The following is a 25,981-nucleotide window of genomic DNA, read 5'->3' on the forward strand; positions in this document are numbered from 1 at the left end:
ACTATGAACATGTATCATGGGTCAGTACATGTACTTAAAAGTAGAACAATAATCTCAACAGCTGTTTCCAGATGATGTGTGATCTATTGCAGTTCAAAGAAGCATTTTTAGAGTATGTAGCTCAGCGTTTAGGTACCACAGTATCAAGAAGACAATACCGACTTTTATATCTTAACTTTTCAATACTGAGCCAAAGTGTTCAGTTGAGCAATGTGGCTCCTGGGAATCTTGTTGAGTTGTGTTAGGGAAGTCTATGATATTCTGAAAGATATGTTTTATTGCATCATTTGCTATGTGCATTAATGTAATCACAGCATCTTTCCTGGTTTTTGTTACATTCATTATGCCCATACCACATATTGTTTTTCGCAGCGTTAGAACGTGTCTTTTATCTCTTGCAAAATTCTTTTAAATATTTGAACATATTTAGGTAGACATACATTGTTCAGATTATCAGGAACACTTAAGGTTTTTTGCACAGTGCCACACTCGATACATCAATCCAGTTACAACACTGCATCTGAGTTCTTGAGCAAAGAGTACAAACAAAAACACAAGCATTTAAGAATTTGTCACTCAATACAATAAGCCCTAGTTTGTGTTTTCATCTCAAAGCTTCTTCAAAAGTCATATCGAGGTTTGTGAAGTGCTGATGAGAGTCGAAAGAATTTGATCCCACCTTTCACCAGAGTATCACAAAATGTCTTGTCAGATCTTATAGCTGACTAATAATCATCTCTATATTGGATTTTTGCCACCTACATTAAGTCCTGTGTGCCAGAACTTCTCAATTTTAATCTCAACTAGATATCATCGAGATGGTGGCCATCTCAAAGGGCCCCGCTTTTAGCAAGGAACATGGACAGGTAAGGTAGCTGAAAACGGTTTATTTTGAAGAACATTTGTGTACTATTAAGGGATGTGTTGTTTGAGTGTAAAGGGGTCAAAAAGTAACTACTGTCTGAAAAAATAATAATAATAAAAAAAAAAAAAACTTTTAGAAAACTATTAGTATGATGAAATGAAATATAACTATATAAAAAAAAAATATGCACTTACATAAGATGAAATTTGATATTTAATGGTGAAAATCGAAGAAAACTTTTACATGATCACTGTATGGAGTTGCTATGCATGCGAGATTCACTTCTGTGATAAGCTCATTACCCCAGACATGGTCCAAGAGAGCACCTTGTAAATGTGTAAGTTGTTTTACAAACTGAGTAAAGGAATGTTGCTTCATAACGTTTAAAAGTTTCACCATACTTGATGATAAAAGATCAAGGGAATTCATGTTGAAGTCTCCTCCAATCACAGTAGGTAGAGATAGGTCAATGTTAGACAGCAAATTCTAAAGCCAACGCATGAATTCTGGGATTAAAGACGATGGAGGTCTGTATATAGCAATTATCTGCAATGTCTTAAAGTTTTGAAGGGTACACTTTATGGCACAGGTTTCACATGCTTGTCTGGGTTGTGGTGTTGTAAGTGGAGAAAGATGAATATGATCTTTTGTTAGGATGGAAATGCCACCACCTATACCTGTTGAACGGATTTTGTGCAATTGATGAGGAAAATCTTGAAGATTGATCTGTGTTGAGTTTTTAGCTCACCTGAGCCAAAGGCTCAAGTGAGCTTTTCTGATCAAAATTTGTCCGTTGTCTGTCGTTGTCGTAAACTTTTCACATTTTCATCTTCTTCTCCAGAACAACTGGGCCAATTTCAACCAAATTTGGCACAGTGTATCCCTGGGAAAGGGGATTAATGTTTGTTCAAATGAAGGGCCATGTCCCCATCTAAGGGGAGATAATTAAGAAAAGGTCAAAAAATGGGTTGAGTAATTTATAAAATCTTCTCAAGAACCACTGGGCCAGAAATGATGAAACTCAGTTAAAAGCTTACTGGCATCATGAAGATTCAATTTTGTTCAAACCATGTGCCCTGGGGGTAGGGTTGGACCTAAATGGGGGTGGGGCATTTTATTACATGTAAGTATACAGGAAAAGGTCATTAAAATCTTCTGCCCATAAGCAATAGAGCTGTGATTAGTTACATTAATATGCAAGCAGCCTTATGTAGTGCAGATTCAATTTTGTCAAATTTGTGGCCGTCAGGAATAATACCAACAGAGCGGTTGAACCTTTGTTGTTGTTTTTTTGTTTTGTTTTTTTTTTTTACGATCGGGCGCGGTGTACCAATATCTGAATCTATCGATTTTGAAAACAAGGCTTCTGCCATTTTTTATGTGGACAGTGGATGAAACGATCAGAAACAAAAATATTAATCATTGGTGATTGTGGGTTTCATTCTGCAAGGTTTGAAAAGGTATAGAACTTATCTGAATAATTAAAACCTATATATATTTGAAGTAGTACAAATACAGCATTTATATTCATTATTGTGCAAAGTGTTTCAATTAATAGGCGCTGCGAATATTATTATACTGCGCAGTTTACAAGTCTCTCAGAGAAAATAAGTCCCAGTTGACTCACACGGGAAGAACAAGTCCATTTAGAGACTGTGACATTTTACTAGTGTGAAAGAAGATAAAAAAGATTTATCTTTGTTTATACTCAACAAAAAGAAACGTAATAGTTTGTTTACAACACTACAAAACATAAATAAGGACAACTCCTGCTTTTAATTCCACCTGCCGTTTCAGAACATATATCAATAAAGGATAACTCTTATTGTTAGTAAAAGTAGCAGTGAAAAGTGTTTAAAAAGTTTGAGGAAAGGAAACTCCTACATAAATCATACATATATGTATGTGATTTTGTGTCAATCACAGAGAGGTGATGCACAGGTTCTTGGCAATTGGCTAAAATAAAGCTATATTAAAATGTAATAAAAAAGATAACAGTAGAATAAAAAGATGATCTATATGTAGTTCATTATTGTGTTTTATATAATCAACAGTCTGAATCAACTACAGAAAAATGAAGATGATTGATTGATTGATTGTATATTGTTTTACGTCCCATTCGAGAATTTTTCACTCATATAGAGACGTCACCATATACCGGTGAAGGGCTTCAAATTTTGACCTTTACTCGGCACTCAGGGCCATTGAGCAGCGAGGGATCTTTATCGTGCCAACACCTGCCGTGACACGGGGCCTCGGTTTTTAAGGTCTCATCCGAAGGACCCGCAACTTTCACTTCAAAGTGCCGAGCGCATGGCGAAGGTACAGTTGCTACCTATTTTTCATCGACTTAGGTCTGTCGCGGCCGAGATTCGAACTCACGACCTCCCGATCACGGAGCGAGCGCTCTACCGACTGAGCTACCGTGAACGGTGAAAAATGAAGATGAACAAAAGAGCCTATTTCCTTAAAAAAAAAAGAAAAGATAATACTCATATACTACCTATGTCGAAAAATTAGTATTTTCAAAAATATTTATAAAATGGTAGTGATGAATTTGTTATTTATGTTTCTTTTTCCTTAATAAAAATTTCAACCAAAAGTTTAGTGTTCATTCAGTGCCCTGATATTGTTTCCACCATTGTTTACCTTGAACAGGTGATCATTCTTGACCGTGTTCAAATATTAATAAAATGGTCTTTTTAGCATGAACCAGTTCCTTATATGTTTCTTTGCTCTGTGACCCAAACCCATTTAGGACTTATTTTCTCTGTTGAACTTATCTTCTTAATATTCGAAATTCTGACGGTGAAACGGTTAGGGCGAGCGCAGTTTTGTTTTTGTAATAATTATTACAGAACTTATAAATATACACCTCTCAAATGTCATTTTGCATTCTGCTTATGGTGTTAAACTTTTTAGTACACTCATTTAACCTGTGTTTACTGCATCTCAAAAGTTCAACTTTAAAAAAAAAAAAACTGTGTTTATGACAAAATAGAAGTATTCTCTTCCTTTGTAGACTTCCCATGCATTGGGATCAAGATTCCAAAATTCGAAATTCGAAAATACCCGAGCTGTTTAAATGACAAAAATATGACGTCACATACAAAATCATTAAGTCTATGGTTGAAAACGATAGTTTTATGGTATGGAAATTATAATTAAACCTTTGTACTTTTTTTCAAGTAAGTTGTTATGCTTAAGCCACCATGTTGCTATGCAGTGCAAAGTATTATTGGAAGTTTGGAATTTTCTTCACGTGGACTGATAAAAATTTCCTTCAACAATGTGCAGATTTCAACCCGAATTTCCTCCATTTTTTCCACATCTATGGAGATCGCTACGTGAGTTCTTGAGTATCGTCAGCAATTATTTGGTTTTCATTTTTTCTAATCTATGAGGTTCCATAGAATGGTATTGAATAAATATTAATGTCATTGATTTGTATTTTGTTTTTTGTATACACTGTAAATGTGAAGCAAAATGGCTTCAGTGTATACATTTAAAAATCCAAGATAACTTGGCTGATACTCTGGGCTTCCAAAGAGATTAGAAGCGTGCTGAACTTTTACAAGAATAGGAGTTATAATTTATGGATGTGATCTTAATTAAATGTATAACAAATTTTTCTTGATCAAATATTTTGGCCAGTACAATCATGATTTAAGGTCAGTAAAAGTACCTAGTAATAGAAAATTTTCTGTTTAAAAGGCTTGTGATGCACATGCAGAATGAGATTCCCCCTCAGATTGGCTGGAAATCATGTTGAATTTTTAATGGGATTTAGCATAGGTTGAATTGGTGGGTGGATGTATGGATACAAATTTGCAAAAATAGTATTACTTTTTTGCTCCTATAGTTTTCAAGATAAGAAGTCTTTAGCTCTACTGGTCCAATTTTAATTAGATTGGTTCAATAAAATACAGCATGGACTCTTTTATTTGTACATTAATTGGTAGCAAAAATGCTTCCCTCTTGTAAATCTGGATGTATTTTAATTCATGGAACACAAGATGAACAAACTGTGTTATATCATTTTTGTATCAAGCATAGTGACATCAAAGTTATACTGGAAAACTGATTTTCAAATACTCTTTTAAATTCCCCGTTAAGAAAAAAATGTAAGCCACATAATTGACATGCTAGTTATGGATTACAAAAGGTTGCAAATAGTTGAGAACATTATGATGAAGTATATTAATTAATATAAATAGATTGTACAGGTAATTTTCTCTGTTCCAAAGGAGAGGGGGTGTACTGTTTTACCCTTGTGTGTCTGTATGTTTGTCTGTCCATAACAAAATTTCCTAGCAGTTTTTTCGGTAACTACTCATGGCAGAAATTTTAGCACACTCTTTGTTTAGGCATGCCATATGGGATAAATTTTTGTACCAATCTGATGTCAACTTCCTGATTATCTGTTGGCCTGTCCGTACCATACATGACAAATTTTCGTTACAGTTTTCTCAGCAACTGCTCATCACAAATGCTTGAAATTTTAGCAGACTCTTTGTTGAGGCATATCTTATGGTGGATTCGTTTTTGTATGAATCTGATGTCAACTTCCTGTCTATCTGTGCTCATATATATTTTTTTTCATTTGTGCATTCCTTGTGACAAGACCTTTAAGAGTGCGATTATGCAACATGATAATCGATGTCATGACTTTGATATTGAGTTATGATGCACATTTAAAGCCTTCAATCATGACTGTTAACTTTTATCAGATCCAAGTGTCTTTGTTATAAGTACAAAACTGTAGAGTTACAGTTTGTTAAAACAAATCTTGTTCAGCATAAATGGAATTAAAATCATGCTGACCATACATTTTAAAGCCAATGCAAGTTTTTTTTCTCTATCTGGCATCCAACAACCTTTTAAAATTTATCTACCAATATGCAAAAATACAAATCAAAAAATAAAACAGAGACTTTATAACCATGAAAATGATGTAATTCAAAGGATTTGATTTATCATTCTTTTTTTAAAAACAAATTTCAAGGTATTAAATGCTTAAAATATACCAATTGTAACACACCGTACACAAATATTTTGAGAAATTGACAGAATTAAAAGATTTTGTCAAGAAAAGCTAATTTCAAGACTTCTGATTTTGTTTTTTCTGATATGGGGTGTCAAAAAAAAAAAAACCAAGGTGAATGTGGTGGCCAACATAGGAAAAAAAAATGAAATGGCCTAAAGGATTGTTTGAACAATTTTGAGTGCAGGTTAAGGTATTCAGTTTATAATGAAGGGATATTGAACAATTTTGAATCATTTAAAACTAGTTACCAGGTAAATATCTTTTGCTAGATAATGATGAATGTGAAATGAACCAAATTCATATACCGGTAAGAAGCTGGCTATTGTGCACCTTAAACGTTTTTGAAGAGTTATCTGCCCTTGATGAAAATAAGAAAATTTTTATTTTGTCAAAATATCTGTGGTAAATTATTCTTTTTATTTCATATTTTAATAAAGAGAAAGTTTGTGCATATTTTCACCAAGAGATTTGTATGAATTTCAAATTACTTTTTACAGTATCTGAATGTCATATGCACTGCCCATAGAAGGTGCAATTAATTGGACAATAATCTAAATTTTGTAATTTCCTTTTGTGGAATATTTTTATTTGATAACACCTTCAATATGCTACCATGATTAAAAATATCAGACCATTCATTTATTAGGTACAAAATATGGTTGTTATACATTGAATACCTTAAATACAATTCCAATAACACACGGTCCTCCATGGATTTTTTTTAAATACAATTATATGAATTAAAAGTAGAAGTAAAAATAGTTAGGTATGTATGTTGGATGATTACACAAAAACTGTATGCCAGTAAATGTTGGATACATTTATATGGTACATATAATTTCTGGAAATGTGTGACAAATGTTCAAGGTAAGTCTTGTGTGAAAATGGTTTACCAATTAACTTGCATCCCTCTTTAAATGAATGTTGGCATATATTTTGTATGTAATTTTGAATTTAACTTTCGGTATATAAATTTTTTTCAACTTTTTTGCCTTTTTTAATTTGATTTGTACTACAAATAAATATATTATTTTAAATATTTGCGTTGTAGTTTCCAACAACTGCTATCTATTTTTGTCAGTGATGGCAGCATTATTAATTTGAGAATGTGTGTATGTATCAAGTATTGGCTATGCTGATCCATCTTTTATGGTATAGATAATAATATTCTTACTTTTTTTTTTAGATTACAGAATGCCTAGGAAGAAGAGTTGGAAGAAAGCTGCTGTAAAGAAGACAAAATCATGTAAGGCAGATGTTGGTGACAAGTACCCCACAGATGTTGGCCACGTCCAACCATTTGTGCCTCTGGGTGTAGGCCACGTCCTAACACCTATGACATCTGTACCGGCAGGGGTGATCTCTACCACCCCTGTGACAGTGGTCTCTGCGGCTCTCCCTGAGACCACTTTGACTCAGACTATATATATGTCTCAAATGATGCCTCAGATTTTTACTCAGAATATCTCTCAGATGCTTACTAAGAATATCTCTCAGATTACAACTCAGAATATTACTCAGTTTAAAATGAACAATATACCAAATGAAACGACACATGTACTACAAGGTAATTGTATGCATCAGAATTCAGATAATCTGGTGTTTGGGTCTTTCCATCAGGGAAGTATGAGGTTTTCATTATTTTCAAAAGGTAATCAGTGTACATGCAATTCACTTTGATGTTGACAAATTCATATGAAAAAATTTTCATTCAATAGTTCTTTTTTAGATCAGACTTTGCTCAAGGTAGATAATTTGTACAACACAGTTGTGAAAAATCTTTAGAGTGCTGGAAAACTGAAAAGCAGATTACTATGTTTGATGAACTACCAATTCATATTGATTCCGGTGAAAATTACCACACGGTTGATAAGTTTGATATATTGTTTGGCTTATTAGTTACAGATGATAAAAATCAAATTCAAACTCTACATGAATGTCTTAAACAGGCATTGGGGTTATCTAGATATGTATTGATAATGATTGGTTCTATATGTTCAGCACTGTACAAAGTTTCAGACAATGACTTCTATTTTTTGGACTCGCATTCTCATGGAGAAAATGGCTTGTCTGATTGTGATGGAAAGTCTCTGATGAGACACAGTTGCTGCTTAGATGATTTGTTAGGGATTCTGTATGCAATGTATAAAAGTATGCACATTGAATTAGCAACTGAATTTGAAGTGATGCCTGTTGCCTTTCGTACACTTATTCATAGCTTCCCTAGCAATAATCAAAGTACACATCAAGATCAGTTAACAACAACTGCTCTCTCAACAAACAATCTGTTGGTATCAATACTGGTCACTTAAAAACAACAGCGATAAAGAAAGATAAAAAGGATTACATGAGAGAATATATGAGAAACAAACGACAAGATCCAGAGTTTAAAGACAAGGAAAGGGACAGTAACAGAAACAAGAGACAAGATCCAAAGTTTAAAGACAAGGAAAAGGACAGTATGAGAAACAAACGACAAGATCAAGGGTATAAAGGAAAAGAAAGGGACAGCATGAGAAACAAGAGACAGGATCCAGAATTTAATGACAAGGAAAGGGACAGTAAGAGAAACAAGAGACGAGACGCCATTTGACTGTATACAAATCGTTACTCGGAATGTTTTTGCCCATTGACCTTTGACACCGAAGCCATATTTTCAATATGACGTAAGAGTAGATGGAACTTTCCAATTACAGCCAACTAGACTACCAGTTGATTGTTTGCCTGTTTGTGAGTTCAATAAGTAGTAACAAGTGTATTTGCATACAATTGTATCAACTACAATCAAGCAACGAAAGTTTTCAAATCAAATAACAAATAAACTTTAAGAAACAGCAAAAGCTTTTCAAGTACATCTACTTTATAACTTCTGGCAACTCTAATAAGAAATTTTTCATCTTCATTGACAACTTAATACGCTATACTTGCTGAGTAAACTTGAACTCCCATTTATACACCATTCGCTCCAATTTGGCTAAATATCACTGTGTAGATTTCTTTTCTTAAACAGAGCAAAATACATACATGGTCGTTGTCATTTTTTCTGTGATCTTACAGGGGATTGACCAGGACTGAATAATGTTACAAAGAAATATAAATACATGTACAGAAAAAGAAATGATTTATATTTCATTACATAAACACAAAATTTGACTGCACAAATTGGGGTATAGTATGACACTCATAAAGACAAAAAAAAACTTTACCTTTGACTGCGAAGAATGCAATATGGGTAGTTCAGCATCATCTTCCAATTTTAAAACGAAATGTTTTTAGCATGTTCAGGTACTTTCTGGACTTTGTTCGAAGAACCCAACTACTTCTACATCGTTTAAAGAAATGCACTTCCGAGGCAAACGAGGTACATCAGAAAGTGCATTTCTTTGCATTTCTTTCTCTCTGCAAAGAAGTCAGATATGACATTATTTTTATAGCATAATTGTTATCAATAACATCTCTGTAAACAACCTTTTCAATAAATTCTGCAGACATCCTGCCAAATCTAATATAAGGTACTAAAGAGTGTAAGTGGCTTGCTTATCCCTATTGCCAGGGGACACCCAATTACATAAAATATATAAAATATCTTTTATATACATAAAAGCTTCTTCTCATGAATACTTATCATCATTGAAATAACACTCACACTCATGAGCAAAATGCTTCAACATTAAACAAATAAACCTTTTCAAAAAAGTTGTCTGTGTATCTCAAGGCCTTTTCAAAGACATGCTCTAAATAAAGGGATTGGCAGTACTGATAACATGCAAAACTTTCTCATTTGAAATACAACTGCAGAGAAAATTTACACATTAATCAATTAAATTTGAAATGATGTAAAAATCAGAAGCTTGCAAAACTTCAGGAACATTTTCAGTTTGACAAGCCAATGTCAATTTTGTACAAGAACCCGATTTGTTTCCAATGATGCAAAATCTGTGCACTTGATAGGATTTTTATGGTCCCAGTTCTGATTAATCGTGACTTAAACCAGTCGCTTCGTAACATCAACACCGTGCGATACGCTCCAAAGCTGGTGCCATCTGCTTACTCAATCTGGTCATCACACAAATTTTGCTTTTCAAAAGCATCAGTTATCTTTAATCCTAGATTAGCCATTCCGTGATGAATTTCGGACCTTGAAGCGAAGCCCCCTGATTCCGAAAAGATAAAGGAACAAGAGGGGAGAGTGAAAAGGCTAAAGGAATTGTTGCTTTATCAAGTGCAGAGATCCCCTAAATATAACCTACTGTTTTATGGACTAAAAAATTTGACAAGGGCATGAAAATTTAAACCTTTTCTTTAGAGAGTTCCTTGAATAAAATCCCCAAGATACCTGAACCAACTTTAAAGTCCACCATCAATCAGAAAGCACATGGGGTCCCATGGAACCCTGATAAGGACGGACTATAAACCTTAGACTCTCAACACTGTTATCGTAAATTTTTTGTAAAATGGATGATCGTGATTTCATTCTCCCAGTGTAGGAATGTGGAACTTCCTAAGCACAAATTTACAAGCGCCCTGAAGAATAAGCATGCAAAATTAGCTAGGATGGCAAACCAATTACATGTAAGGCTATGAATAGTTAAATTAAATGCATAGTTCAAACAACAAGAAATAGAATGTTATGAAACTCACAGAAACATTTTGCATACAAATAAAAGTTGGTTTATAGTAGTTAATTATTTTACCACTGAACCTGCATTAGGATACTTTTGATGCAGTTCTTTCACGATTGTATCTAATTAATTCTTCATTTGAAGGGATGGAAAAATTGTCCATTTGATGGAGTCCTTCTTCATATAATCTTTTACACAAAAGTTTACCTAAACATTTGAAATGTTGTGCCATTTTGGAGACAATGTAACCAATGTTTTGAAAACATTGCAGTTGTTCTCTGGTGATGCATTTTTAAGTCATCAGACTAGTGACATTTAAAGATAAACTGCATGAAATGAAATATGTGGAGATAACGAACAGTATTCGAGCTCAAAAGTCCATTAAACATTACAAAATAGAAGCAGAGCAAACACGGACATCTAAGACATCAGAGGTAGGATCAGGTGCCACAGAGGAGTGAGAAAGTATCATGTAAATAAATTAGGCAATTTAAATTCGCATACTGACAATATGGGGCGTGCTCAGCTATTAAAGACCAATTTTAGCTTTTAGACTCTATTAATTGCTATAATTTAGACGACGTGTGTGTGTTACGTAATGGGCTTATTTTGAAAAAGGCTCAACACGGCCTTATGTTGTCATTGCTTCCATTGTCTTTTCCAACGACCGGAAAAATGGTAGGAACTAAGCAAAATAAAAAAAAGGGGGTTGCATATTGAGCAGGCTGACAAAGACATTAAAGTTGTTGCACAAGTACACACATATGCAAAAAGCATGTACTAGTATGCCTCTGAATGTGAAACCAATCTCACAAGTTTTATGAATTATAGTTCATTTTTGTATACATTTCACAAGCAGTAAAGGACATATCTTACTCAAGATTGCAGCCATTTATAACCATCATGTCCGATAAAATTCGGCAAACCTCGGATGATTCCATCGCCTTCATCAAATGAGAGTAAGATGAGGTACGAGTCGACCGAGGTGTGCCCAGTAATCCTAGTTTAATTTGTATTATGTGCATTGTGTTTGATGATACACTAACTTGAATTGCAATCTAACAACTACAGTAAACAATTTTTAAAAAGAGTTGGTATTTCAAATATTTCGAAAACTTTTAAACCCAGTATTTAAATTTAAAACATTGTGATAATCAAAATGATACTAAACATGCGAAATGGACTGTGAATAACCTAGAAACTATATTGTAGAAACTCTCTTGTCCTTGGATTCTATACATGCACTTAAACTTTTGCAGAATGACCTAAATAAATTGGATATAACTTTTACATAAGAGGACATGTCTACTGACTTTTTAAGTTGTGTCATGATTTCTTGGAATACAGTAAGTAAACTTTGGATTGCAAATGCCCAAAAGAAAACACCAAAATTACTTCCTACATTTCATTTGAAATTGACTGTATTTTTTCAAACAGTTGACAACCAAACCAACGGGAAATGAATGGAGTGGAGAACCAGAACATGCTGAAGGAGGTGGAGAACTAAAACATGCAGAAGGAGATGGAGAACCAGAACATGCTGAAGGAGGTGGAGAACCAAAACATGCTGAAGGAGGTGGAGAACCAGAACATTCAGAAGGAGGTGGAGAACCAGAACATGCTGAAGGAGGTGGAGAACCAGAACATACAGAAGGAGGTGGAGAACCAGAACATACAGAAGGGGATGGAGAACCAAAACATGCTGAAGGAGGTGGAGAACCAAAACATGCTGAAGGAGGTGGAGAACCGAAACATGTTGAAGGAGGTGGAGAACCAAAATATGCTGAAGGAGGTGGAGAACCAGAACATTCAGAAGGAGGTGGAGAACCAAAACATGCTGAAGGAGGTGGAGAACCAAAACATGTTGAAGGAGGTGGAGAACCGAAACATGTTGAAAAAGGTGGAGAACCAAAACGTATGCTGAAGGGGGTCGAGAATCGGAACATGCAGAAGGAGGTCAATTTTCAAAGCTTTTCAATTACTTTGTTTACATCTAAATGTTCATTGAAAGTTTTATGTATATACTAAGTAAATGTTTTGTCACATTTAGCCATCCTCATCATGTTTATAAATTTTAAAGTTTAAGGCATTTTAAAAAAAATACAACAAAAGGTATTTAATCATGTGAACATACGATGGTCTCTGCATGCTCAGAAAATTGTGTTACTTTTCTTGTATTGTACAGTTGGAACAAGGATTTACTATAAGTTCTCAGATTAAACATTTAAAATAAGTGGCGTACAATATACTAGTATATATGAACATGATGAAAGTCTCTGAGCTTGGAAATGTTGAAAGAAAACAAGTGATTTAGGTGTTGCATGTAGTAAATTAAAATCTTTATAGCAAGTTGCAGTATTTGGCAATCAAGATTTATCTCTTCTTAAAAAAATAATCAGGAAGAGTTATATATTCTTGCTCACCGCTAGGTGGCATTGCAAACAGAAACAAGAGATAGAGTCGTGCTACAATTCTGTAGCTGGAAGTTTTTTCACAGCCCATCTCCCTCCCTAACCATGTAATGCAATATGTATGTTTATTAAATTACAACTCATGTTCATGGCGTTGTTTAAGCATCAGTTGTAATATTTGTTTTGATTTGTTCTAACTAATCAGTTTATACCGGTTTTCTATGTGTATTTTTTTTAAACCTTTTTTTTTTTTATCTTTATGCTTCTTTTAATAACATGTGGTGTTGACATAGGGGCAATATTTGGTCCCCCACCTTTGATTTTCAAGAACATAACCTGATTGCGTTAAATACATTAGGTAATACTCTGTGTTCATGTTGGCATAATGATTTTTACAAGGCAGATATATTTACGACTCGGTTGTGGCAATATAGATTTTAATCTTGTTTACGCTATGTTGATGAGAATTATGAACAGGTCAATAACTTGAACATGTTGAATAAGACATTAAATAACTGGTTTGAGTTATTCAAAAGAAAGACAGTTTGTCATGTTAATAAACTAAAATTGAAGAAAAACGAACTTGTTTTGTGTAATGTTGTTGAGAATTATGAACAGGTCAATAATTTGAACATGTTGAATAAGACATGAAAACTAAATATCAAATTTAATTAAAAAAATAACTGGTTTTAGTTATTAAAGAGAAAGAGTTTGTCATGTTAATAAATTAAAACTCGAGAAAAATAATCTTGTTATGTGCAATGTTGTTGAGAATAATGAACAAGCCAATAATTTGAACATGTTGAATAAGACATGGAAACTAAATATAAAATTTAATTAAAAATAACTGGTTTGAGTTATTAAAGAGATAGAGGATTTGTCATGTTAATAATCTAAAATTGAAGAAAAACAGTCTTGTTATGTGCAATGTTGTTGAGAATTATGATTGGGTCAATAATTTGAACATATTGAATTAGACATAAAAACTGAAATATCAATTTAAGTTAAAAATAACTGGTTTAAGTTATTAAAAAGAAAGAGTTTGTCATGTTAACAAACTAAAATTGAAGAAAAACAATTTTGTTTATGCAATGTTTATAAGAATTTTGGAACAGGTCAACAACTTGAACATGTTGAATAAGACATGGAAACTAAATATCAAATTAAATTAAAAATAGCTGGTATATGTTATTAAAAAAAGAGGGTTTGTCAAGTTAAAAAATTAAAATTGAAGAAAAACAATCTTGTTTATGCGATTTTGATGAGAATAATTAACATGTCAATAACTTTTAATAAGACATTAAAACTAAAATATCAAATTAAATTACAAATAACTGGTTCGAGTTATTGAAGAAGGTAGAGAGTTTGTCATGTCAAAAATTAAAATAAAAGAGTGATCGATAAAGTACATAGACTGTTAAGAGCAAAGAGAGGTAACTCAATTTGACAACAAAACAATAACTCGTTTAAGTTGTTTTTGAAAATAACTTGTTTGCATTATGCCCCTGATCTTACTTTGGATTTAATAAAAATTTGTAACCAGTAATTGAGTTTATTACAAAGAGGAGACACCTATGAAATCATACACAAGGATTGCCAAACGAATATTTTGTTGACACTGGATTTTTACGCTACCTGAATATTACGAGAAGGAATTGACTAGGACCGCTCGGAAACGCTACAATTGAAATCGAAAAAAAAAAAATTTCTGTTGATAAATGTATTTCATCAAATAGTTTGATCATTTTCAACTACTATTTCTTGTCAGCGGCGATAATTTTCCATTGATGATTTTTCTCTCGGAGAAGTGATAAGGTCCAAATACTATATGGTCTGGGTGATGAGGTCCAAACACTATTTGGTCTGGGTAAGTGCAATGGATAGTTGATAAAATCAACTCCCAAAAATGAGATCAAATTGGTCGGAAGGAGTATATAAACTAGAGCCGAGCTCGTTGCAATGCAACGAATAGGTCTTCCGTCGGAGCTCCGGACAGAACATAGCGACCTTGAGTCAAGGTCATGCAACATTTTAAGGTTATAAACAATCCTGTAAGGGGCATCAACTTGCAATGTTTCAACAGTAGAAAGACAGTAAAAGAATGTAAAATTCTGTCAGTGAACTTGAACTTGTCCAAATAACCTTGCGTCAAGCCATGACACATTCTGCAGCTGGTTAAGAGCAAACACCATCTGTATGTCCCGACATAAAAAAATTCACAGTCATGTATTCTTTCAGACTATTCATCCAAAACATCATATTCTAAGTGACCTCGAATTTAAGTTAAGGCCATTACACGCTCTGGATGATATATTTATCATCTTTTCAGTGAAATGCAAATGCATGCAATTTTTTTTATTACAAAATTATAGACCTTTTTATTTGTTTGTTTGTATGTTGTTTAACGTCCCTCTCGAGAATTTTTCAATCATATGGAGACGCCACCATTTCCCGATGAAGATCTGCAAATTTTGACCTATACTCGGCACTTACGGCCATTGAGCAGTGAGGGATCTTTTTCGTGCCAGCACCTACTGCCAGACGGGTTCAGTTTATACGGTCTCATCCAAAGGATCGGTCTCTGCGTCCCACAGTGGGATTCGAACCTGCGATGTTAAGATCCACGACTCTAGAGCAGACACTCTTACCACTGCGCAACGTGGGCGACTAGACCTTTTTGAATTTTACACTTATTATATCAGTAACCTTGAACTTGCCTAAATGACCTATGTTAAGGTCAAAAACAACCTTTGAACAAATTATGAGCTTCCAGTGGTACTCAATGACGAAGATATTCCTGAAAAAGAATATTGCACTTTTCTGTCAGTGACCTTGAACTTGCCAGAAAGACCTTGGATCAAGGTCAAAACACATCCTTGGATCATAAGCAATCTCTGTATCAGGTAAAAGCTTCCAGTGATTGTATATTACAAAGTTATAGCATGGAAAAAAAAATAATATTTATCTGCCAGTGACCTTGAACTTGCCGGGAAAACCTTTGTTCAAGGTCAGGACAAACCCATGTCTAGCAATCTGTGAAAAAGTTTCCTGTGTTCCTCCACCCCTTATAAATTTATAATCCAGGCACGAATTTTGCCACCGGTGGATCATAAGCAATCTTTGTTCCAAGTATGAGCTTCCAAAATTATAGTACATACAGCAATCTTACACTTTTCTGTCAGTGACCTTGAACTTACAGGAATGACCTTGGATGAAGGTCGTGGCAAACCCTTTTGTCATAAGCAATTCCTGTATCAAGTATGAGCTTCCAGTGACTCTCTATTACAAACAAATGGGTCGGACAAAACTTTGCTATTTTTTTCCAGTGACCTTGAACTTGCCGGATTGATATTGGATCAAAACCATGACACACCCTCGGATCATTAGTAATTTTTGTACCAAGTATGACCTTCCAGTTTCTTCATAACAAAGTTATATCCTGGGCAAACTATTACAGACGGACAGCTAGGCAGACGGACAGTGTGATTCCAAAAGATCAAAACACCCCCACCCCAAACCCACACACTTCGTTTGGGAAGATAAATAAATTCCTATGTTAAATTATGAACACTCTTTCCGGCCCAAACCTTCTCCCCGGAATCAAGATTTGAAAAAAAAAAATGAATGTATGCTATGTTGGAAATTTTCTCATTCTAGTCCAGGGGTTCTTGAGAATACTATTTTCAAATGACCCCATGCGCGGATCTAGAGGGGGTTGGGGCAGTTAAATGTATATACTAAACCAAGTAAAAGTGACCATGGAACCCCCCAACCCCCCGCCCCTATAAAACGTGGACCCTTCCTCGAAAACGCGAAAGTTTTTACATCTGTTGGATCTGTAGCTCTATGGTTTGTCTGTCCAAATTTTCTCAACCAGATTGCTACAGTTCTGCACCTAAGAAACACTGGGTATCTATTCACTGGTCCAAATCTACCATATTATATGGGTACAGCCCACTAATTGTTTTCCCATAGGCGGCAATGTTAACGTTTCTTCACATAGCAATGTCCCTAATTTTCGTTCAGCATTGAGTGACCCCTCAAATCAAAGCACATCAAGTTGTCTTTCCTTGGTTAAAATCTCGAGGTGGCATGTCAGATTCGTTTTCCGGCAAAATGCGTCTGTCTGCGTTAACCTCTGAAAATGAAAGTGAAAGTAGGGGAATTCAAGACTTCTCACTGGTGTTATAATACATAAAATAATTCTGCTGATCTTCTTGATAAATTACATCTGCCAAGCTTTTTTGCAAGGGAACATACTCTTTATCAACAAGTATGAGGCTCAGTTTAATACATTATCACAGTTTTTTAAATTCAGGTCTGCAAATTAAGGAACTTGTAACTTTTTCTGCACTACTTTCTTCTCCTACCGATTCTAAAAATAATTAGAGGTATGTACCCAATATGAAAAAGTATTTTCTAGATTTTACAACATTTTACATTAAACGTCATACTACAGTCTACGTAGTGACATTATGCCAAATTTCAGGAAAATTCAATCATTAATAAAGATTTTACAGCATACACAGTTGTATATGCAAAATCCTTTTAAAATGCTTCCATCTAGCCACAACTGCACCCAAATTTGAAGTCATCGGTTAGCCTATTAATGTACTTATATCATTTTTATTCTCTTTCAGAACTTTAAATACATCAAGCAAAATCATAATCAAGCACTCATATGGGTCCATTTCTCTTATTTCAAAATATTAATGCATTTTTGCACAAAATTTTATCATCCCTCACCCTTGAATTCATTGTTTCTCCATGACTGACAAAAAAATTAAGTTTACAAATACCCCGAAAGTAGTAAAACTAGAAAGTACTCATTATTTCCTGTCCATTGATGTATCATTCAGGAAAATTGGTGTAGGAATAAAAAAGTTATAAGCCTTTACATTCTTGTATACATTCATCTGTTTCAAAGCAATTTTTACGCCAATGCAAGTTCACTCATCTATGACGTCATAATGACATCATAATAATGGATTGCTTATTACACATGTAGTGTTACTTTTCCCGTACTTTTAATTAAAGATGAAATTAGAACTAAAATATTCATTATAACTTTAAAATAATAAAAATACTTACATGAGCAGATCAAATAAATAGTCTACAGAAAATGTTTTGTTTCCATGGTAACCATTTTGTAATTTGTAGGAAAATGAATTGCTCATTCTGACTGACAAATATTAAAGAAATTTCAACTCTTATATTTTTTAATCTTAATATTTTATCATACACAACACTATGAATGTAATTGTTTTGAAATTCTTTTCAAAATACATTAGCTGTAAAATATATAGCATACATGTACATACTAGTTTGATGGTCACTTTCATAGCTCAAATATTCATTTAAAATCTACATTTTCTAAGCTTTAATTACACCTCCCTCCCCCCCCCCCCCCCCACACACACACACATACACACAAAGAAGCTTTAGAAAATTCAACTTACATATTAAAAGTACTGCGGCCATCATTTTACATGTGAAGACTCGAGATATGTTCAAATGAGTTTGTTTTTACTGACTGATAGTTTTAAACACCATCTGCATGAACCTCGAAGTTGTCCTGTATCACCATGAACCTAAAAAAAAAATCAATTTAAAAAATGGTACAATAATTTATCAGCACCTAAAGCATTCACAGACAGACAACAAACACACACAATCCTACCACATTACTTTTATGCCCATAATTTGATATCAATTGAAAATTATGAATTTGCACTGATTAGTCTCAGCATTGTTAAATTACATGTAAATTAATAATACAGGTAAAAAGCATGTTTACTGACAATAATTATACATTAGACAAATACATGTAATGCATTTAATAAAAAAAATTGTATTGTGCATGTTCACGCACACACTGCTTTAAAAGTTCTACACAACTGTAGCCTGACAGACTTCTTTGAAAGAATGCACATGTATGTCCTCGTTCATGTCATTCTATTTCATGAAAATAAATTTTTCATTTACAATTATTGTAATAAGGCATGGAAACCTTTTTTTTCTTTACATCTTTCATAAAATGACAAATGCATATCACCTACATACTGCAAGACTCTGCACTAGGTAGCACTAAGCAGTTTTGATAACTTACTTGCCACTATACTTTCACTTTGACCTTGAACTTCACTGAATACTGATTCCGACCTCATTTGTGAATTTTTGTGTATTGAAAATAAACAATAGTGGTGGATGTACTTTTAAAATAATTGTTCCTTTTCTAAATATCTATTAATGGCTCTGAATTAATAAATTGTATAAAATCGATACATTTAATTTACATGCTACATGTGTACACAATATGGGCGATATGTGCATAAGCTGTCTGTTCCGGGGGGGGGGGGGGGAGGGGGGGGGGGGGGAGGAAGTAACAAATCGATTTGTTTCAAAATATGTATAAATAAATTAAAATTTGCTTCTTTCATAAATTTAAACAATTGGAAATGATAGTAAACACCGAGTTCAAAACAAAGTAAAGATCTATGAGAATTTTCTCTTACCAATAGGCTCAACATATTGGGTACAGCCCACTAATTGTTTTCCCATAGGCGGCAATGTTAACGTTTCTTCACATAGCAATGTCCCTAATTTTCGTTCAGCATTGAGTGACCCCTCAAATCAAAGCACATCAAGTTGTCTTTCCTTGGTTAAAATCTCGAGGTGGCATGTCAGATTCGTTTTCCGGCAAAATGCGTCTGTCTGCGTTAACCTCTGAAAATGAAAGTGAAAGTAGGGGAATTCAAGACTTCTCACTGGTGTTATAATACATAAAATAATTCTGCTGATCTTCTTGATAAATTACATCTGCCAAGCTTTTTTGCAAGGGAACATACTCTTTATCAACAAGTATGAGGCTCAGTTTAATACATTATCACAGTTTTTTAAATTCAGGTCTGCAAATTAAGGAACTTGTAACTTTTTCTGCACTACTTTCTTCTCCTACCGATTCTAAAAATAATTAGAGGTATGTACCCAATATGAAAAAGTATTTTCTAGATTTTACAACATTTTACATTAAACGTCATACTACAGTCTACGTAGTGACATTATGCCAAATTTCAGGAAAATTCAATCATTAATAAAGATTTTACAGCATACACAGTTGTATATGCAAAATCCTTTTAAAATGCTTCCATCTAGCCACAACTGCACCCAAATTTGAAGTCATCGGTTAGCCTATTAATGTACTTATATCATTTTTATTCTCTTTCAGAACTTTAAATACATCAAGCAAAATCATAATCAAGCACTCATATGGGTCCATTTCTCTTATTTCAAAATATTAATGCATTTTTGCACAAAATTTTATCATCCCTCACCCTTGAATTCATTGTTTCTCCATGACTGACAAAAAAATTAAGTTTACAAATACCCCGAAAGTAGTAAAACTAGAAAGTACTCATTATTTCCTGTCCATTGATGTATCATTCAGGAAAATTGGTGTAGGAATAAAAAAGTTATAAGCCTTTACATTCTTGTATACATTCATCTGTTTCAAAGCAATTTTTACGCCAATGCAAGTTCACTCATCTATGACGTCATAATGACATCATAATAATGGATTGCTTATTACACATGTAGTGTTACTTTTCCCGTACTTTTAATTAAAGATGAAATTAGAACTAAAATATTCATTATAACTTTAAAATAATAAAAATACTTACATGAGCAGATCAAATAAATAGTCTACAGAAAATGTTTTGTTTCCATGGTAACCATTTTGTAATTTGTAGGAAAATGAATTGCTCATTCTGACTGACAAATATTAAAGAAATTTCAACTCTTATATTTTTTAATCTTAATATTTTATCATACACAACACTATGAATGTAATTGTTTTGAAATTCTTTTCAAAATACATTAGCTGTAAAATATATAGCATACATGTACATACTAGTTTGATGGTCACTTTCATAGCTCAAATATTCATTTAAAATCTACATTTTCTAAGCTTTAATTACACCTCCCTCCCCCCCCCCCCCCACACACACACACATACACACAAAGAAGCTTTAGAAAATTCAACTTACATATTAAAAGTACTGCGGCCATCATTTTACATGTGAAGACTCGAGATATGTTCAAATGAGTTTGTTTTTACTGACTGATAGTTTTAAACACCATCTGCATGAACCTCGAAGTTGTCCTGTATCACCATGAACCTAAAAAAAAAATCAATTTAAAAAATGGTACAATAATTTATCAGCACCTAAAGCATTCACAGACAGACAACAAACACACACAATCCTACCACATTACTTTTATGCCCATAATTTGATATCAATTGAAAATTATGAATTTGCACTGATTAGTCTCAGCATTGTTAAATTACATGTAAATTAATAATACAGGTAAAAAGCATGTTTACTGACAATAATTATACATTAGACAAATACATGTAATGCATTTAATAAAAAAAATTGTATTGTGCATGTTCACGCACACACTGCTTTAAAAGTTCTACACAACTGTAGCCTGACAGACTTCTTTGAAAGAATGCACATGTATGTCCTCGTTCATGTCATTCTATTTCATGAAAATAAATTTTTCATTTACAATTATTGTAATAAGGCATGGAAACCTTTTTTTTCTTTACATCTTTCATAAAATGACAAATGCATATCACCTACATACTGCAAGACTCTGCACTAGGTAGCACTAAGCAGTTTTGATAACTTACTTGCCACTATACTTTCACTTTGACCTTGAACTTCACTGAATACTGATTCCGACCTCATTTGTGAATTTTTGTGTATTGAAAATAAACAATAGTGGTGGATGTACTTTTAAAATAATTGTTCCTTTTCTAAATATCTATTAATGGCTCTGAATTAATAAATTGTATAAAATCGATACATTTAATTTACATGCTACATGTGTACACAATATGGGCGATATGTGCATAAGCTGTCTGTTCCGGGGGGGGGGGGGAGGGGGGGGGGGGGAGGAAGTAACAAATCGATTTGTTTCAAAATATGTATAAATAAATTAAAATTTGCTTCTTTCATAAATTTAAACAATTGGAAATGATAGTAAACACCGAGTTCAAAACAAAGTAAAGATCTATGAGAATTTTCTCTTACCAATAGGCTCAACATATTGGGTACAGCCCACTAATTGTTTTCCCATAGGCGGCAATGTTAACGTTTCTTCACATAGCAATGTCCCTAATTTTCGTTCAGCATTGAGTGACCCCTCAAATCAAAGCACATCAAGTTGTCTTTCCTTGGTTAAAATCTCGAGGTGGCATGTCAGATTCGTTTTCCGGCAAAATGCGTCTGTCTGCGTTAACCTCTGAAAATGAAAGTGAAAGTAGGGGAATTCAAGACTTCTCACTGGTGTTATAATACATAAAATAATTCTGCTGATCTTCTTGATAAATTACATCTGCCAAGCTTTTTTGCAAGGGAACATACTCTTTATCAACAAGTATGAGGCTCAGTTTAATACATTATCACAGTTTTTTAAATTCAGGTCTGCAAATTAAGGAACTTGTAACTTTTTCTGCACTACTTTCTTCTCCTACCGATTCTAAAAATAATTAGAGGTATGTACCCAATATGAAAAAGTATTTTCTAGATTTTACAACATTTTACATTAAACGTCATACTACAGTCTACGTAGTGACATTATGCCAAATTTCAGGAAAATTCAATCATTAATAAAGATTTTACAGCATACACAGTTGTATATGCAAAATCCTTTTAAAATGCTTCCATCTAGCCACAACTGCACCCAAATTTGAAGTCATCGGTTAGCCTATTAATGTACTTATATCATTTTTATTCTCTTTCAGAACTTTAAATACATCAAGCAAAATCATAATCAAGCACTCATATGGGTCCATTTCTCTTATTTCAAAATATTAATGCATTTTTGCACAAAATTTTATCATCCCTCACCCTTGAATTCATTGTTTCTCCATGACTGACAAAAAAATTAAGTTTACAAATACCCCGAAAGTAGTAAAACTAGAAAGTACTCATTATTTCCTGTCCATTGATGTATCATTCAGGAAAATTGGTGTAGGAATAAAAAAGTTATAAGCCTTTACATTCTTGTATACATTCATCTGTTTCAAAGCAATTTTTACGCCAATGCAAGTTCACTCATCTATGACGTCATAATGACATCATAATAATGGATTGCTTATTACACATGTAGTGTTACTTTTCCCGTACTTTTAATTAAAGATGAAATTAGAACTAAAATATTCATTATAACTTTAAAATAATAAAAATACTTACATGAGCAGATCAAATAAATAGTCTACAGAAAATGTTTTGTTTCCATGGTAACCATTTTGTAATTTGTAGGAAAATGAATTGCTCATTCTGACTGACAAATATTAAAGAAATTTCAACTCTTATATTTTTTAATCTTAATATTTTATCATACACAACACTATGAATGTAATTGTTTTGAAATTCTTTTCAAAATACATTAGCTGTAAAATATATAGCATACATGTACATACTAGTTTGATGGTCACTTTCATAGCTCAAATATTCATTTAAAATCTACATTTTCTAAGCTTTAATTACACCTCCCTCCCCCCCCCCCCCACACACACACACATACACACAAAGAAGCTTTAGAAAATTCAACTTACATATTAAAAGTACTGCGGCCATCATTTTACATGTGAAGACTCGAGATATGTTCAAATGAGTTTGTTTTTACTGACTGATAGTTTTAAACACCATCTGCATGAACCTCGAAGTTGTCCTGTATCACCATGAACCTAAAAAAAAAATCAATTTAAAAAATGGTACAATAATTTATCAGCACCTAAAGCATTCACAGACAGACAACAAACACACACAATCCTACCACATTACTTTTATGCCCATAATTTGATATCAATTGAAAATTATGAATTTGCACTGATTAGTCTCAGCATTGTTAAATTACATGTAAATTAATAATACAGGTAAAAAGCATGTTTACTGACAATAATTATACATTAGACAAATACATGTAATGCATTTAATAAAAAAAATTGTATTGTGCATGTTCACGCACACACTGCTTTAAAAGTTCTACACAACTGTAGCCTGACAGACTTCTTTGAAAGAATGCACATGTATGTCCTCGTTCATGTCATTCTATTTCATGAAAATAAATTTTTCATTTACAATTATTGTAATAAGGCATGGAAACCTTTTTTTTCTTTACATCTTTCATAAAATGACAAATGCATATCACCTACATACTGCAAGACTCTGCACTAGGTAGCACTAAGCAGTTTTGATAACTTACTTGCCACTATACTTTCACTTTGACCTTGAACTTCACTGAATACTGATTCCGACCTCATTTGTGAATTTTTGTGTATTGAAAATAAACAATAGTGGTGGATGTACTTTTAAAATAATTGTTCCTTTTCTAAATATCTATTAATGGCTCTGAATTAATAAATTGTATAAAATCGATACATTTAATTTACATGCTACATGTGTACACAATATGGGCGATATGTGCATAAGCTGTCTGTTCCGGGGGGGGGGGGAGGGGGGGGGGGGAGGAAGTAACAAATCGATTTGTTTCAAAATATGTATAAATAAATTAAAATTTGCTTCTTTCATAAATTTAAACAATTGGAAATGATAGTAAACACCGAGTTCAAAACAAAGTAAAGATCTATGAGAATTTTCTCTTACCAATAGGCTCAACATATTGGGTACAGCCCACTAATTGTTTTCCCATAGGCGGCAATGTTAACGTTTCTTCACATAGCAATGTCCCTAATTTTCGTTCAGCATTGAGTGACCCCTCAAATCAAAGCACATCAAGTTGTCTTTCCTTGGTTAAAATCTCGAGGTGGCATGTCAGATTCGTTTTCCGGCAAAATGCGTCTGTCTGCGTTAACCTCTGAAAATGAAAGTGAAAGTAGGGGAATTCAAGACTTCTCACTGGTGTTATAATACATAAAATAATTCTGCTGATCTTCTTGATAAATTACATCTGCCAAGCTTTTTTGCAAGGGAACATACTCTTTATCAACAAGTATGAGGCTCAGTTTAATACATTATCACAGTTTTTTAAATTCAGGTCTGCAAATTAAGGAACTTGTAACTTTTTCTGCACTACTTTCTTCTCCTACCGATTCTAAAAATAATTAGAGGTATGTACCCATATATAAAGTCTGCTATTGCAAGCAATAGCATTTTTAGCCCTGATGAGGCCCTAACTGACCCACATTAAGGCTACTGGAGTTATTCATTATGCATAAACCTGGTAAAGTATTTATCACACCAATTTAAATACTTAGTAGCAACAAGACAGTAATTTTTCTTAAATTATTTGTTCATTTTCTGGCTACAACTACAAATCTTGTCCATCAGTTTTCAATTTTATGTATAAACCACTTTGATAGAATGCAAGGGACAATCTTTTACAGTTTTAACAAATTGGCTAATCACTTACTGAGGTAAACGAAGTTTTAAAATTTGCATACCGGTATTTCTTTTGTTTCTATGGTAACAGTGGTCTTTTTGAAAATTTAAAATGTGGAAAGCACACCTAATGTTTATCATTTATGTGAATTTTCAATAAAATTCTCTAAGCCATCTCTAAGGCATCCTTGGAATAAATGATATGTTAATATGATGCAACATTGATCTTGATCTCATAGTTATCCACTCTCATCATGAGCACTGATCTCTAAATCCATGTATTAGCCTCTAGTCTAGTATTTCTTTTTAGCTCACCTGAGCTAAAAGCTCAAGTGAGCTCTTCTGATCACATTTTGTGTGAATTCACTTCAAGATTTATTTTATAATGCTTTAATTTACTTGACAAGACTCAACTATACAAAAAGAGAAATAAAATAAGAGATCTATGTGACTATATTTGTATTCTGTATCACAGTATGATTTGCAACATGTTTTTTTTGTCAATGAATAAATTTTATATTAAAACAGAATTAGCTTGGGTATTCTCAGACTTATTTCAGCTCTTAGCCCCTATCCAGTCCCAGGGCCGTCAATCTGTCTGAATTGGGTCCGATAATCGGACC

The 25,981-nt window shown here is 33.4% G+C and overlaps 1 long non-coding RNA gene across 1 annotated transcript; it reads right to left on the reverse strand.

The window, feature by feature from the left end:
- Window positions 1-19,481: 19,481 nt before the first annotated feature.
- On the reverse strand, window positions 19,482-24,951 carry LOC133180076 (uncharacterized). The gene is made up of 5 exons (XR_009720270.1): window positions 24,624-24,951; window positions 23,573-23,704; window positions 22,044-22,254; window positions 20,991-21,122; window positions 19,482-19,671 (listed from the first exon to the last, which is right to left on the reverse strand). It is a non-coding gene; the product is annotated as an uncharacterized LOC133180076 (long non-coding RNA).
- Between the last annotated feature and the right edge of the window lie 1,030 nt (window positions 24,952-25,981).

The sequence above is a fragment of the Saccostrea echinata genome, unplaced genomic scaffold, assembly GCF_033153115.1.
Source record: "Saccostrea echinata isolate AGI-Se365-2 ecotype Australia unplaced genomic scaffold, CSIRO_AGI_Sech_v1 ptg000005l, whole genome shotgun sequence".
In the NCBI taxonomy this organism is placed as follows: Eukaryota; Metazoa; Mollusca; class Bivalvia; order Ostreida; family Ostreidae; genus Saccostrea; species Saccostrea echinata.